Below are 413 nucleotides of genomic sequence, written 5' to 3'. Positions count from 1 at the left end.
GGATCAATCTGAAAAATCTCTATCCCATCCACACACTACTCCTTTCCCCTGCCGAGTGAGTCACGCCTACCCCGAAAGGGAAATGGCTTGATGGTGTAATAAAATAATAATAATATTAAGATGCGCTGGCCAAACCTTCGACAAAAATTAATTTTCAAAAAGTTATTTTAAAAATGATTATTATATAATCTTCATTCTTTATTATTATTAAATATATAATTCACACACGTGGTTACTTATACTTATAATCGCACACTTTAACGCTTTAAAAAATCTTACTTTCCCAGGATTCGAACCCTACCTAAACTACCTAAACTAGTGTATTTTACCGCGCACTCTGACCACTTGACTATCGAAGCACTTCGGGGCCATTCACAAAATACGTGATACATTTGTCAGGAACTGCTGACCCC

General features: G+C 36.3%; 2 protein-coding genes across 3 annotated transcripts in view; one reads left to right on the top strand and one right to left on the bottom strand.

The window, feature by feature from the left end:
- LOC117173266 (protein O-mannosyl-transferase TMTC1-like) overlaps positions 1-413 on the bottom strand; it is a 1,004,108-nt gene that overhangs the window by 191,549 nt on the left and 812,146 nt on the right. The window lies entirely within an intron of this gene.
- LOC117173267 overlaps positions 1-413 on the top strand; it is a 46,855-nt gene that overhangs the window by 28,763 nt on the left and 17,679 nt on the right. The gene's annotated exons all lie outside the window — the stretch shown is intronic.

The sequence above is a fragment of the Belonocnema kinseyi genome, chromosome 5, assembly GCF_010883055.1.
Source record: "Belonocnema kinseyi isolate 2016_QV_RU_SX_M_011 chromosome 5, B_treatae_v1, whole genome shotgun sequence".
Taxonomy (NCBI): Eukaryota; Metazoa; Arthropoda; class Insecta; order Hymenoptera; family Cynipidae; genus Belonocnema; species Belonocnema kinseyi.
The sequence above is the reverse complement of the archived record's forward strand: the minus strand, read 5'-3'. Positions and strand labels throughout refer to the sequence as shown.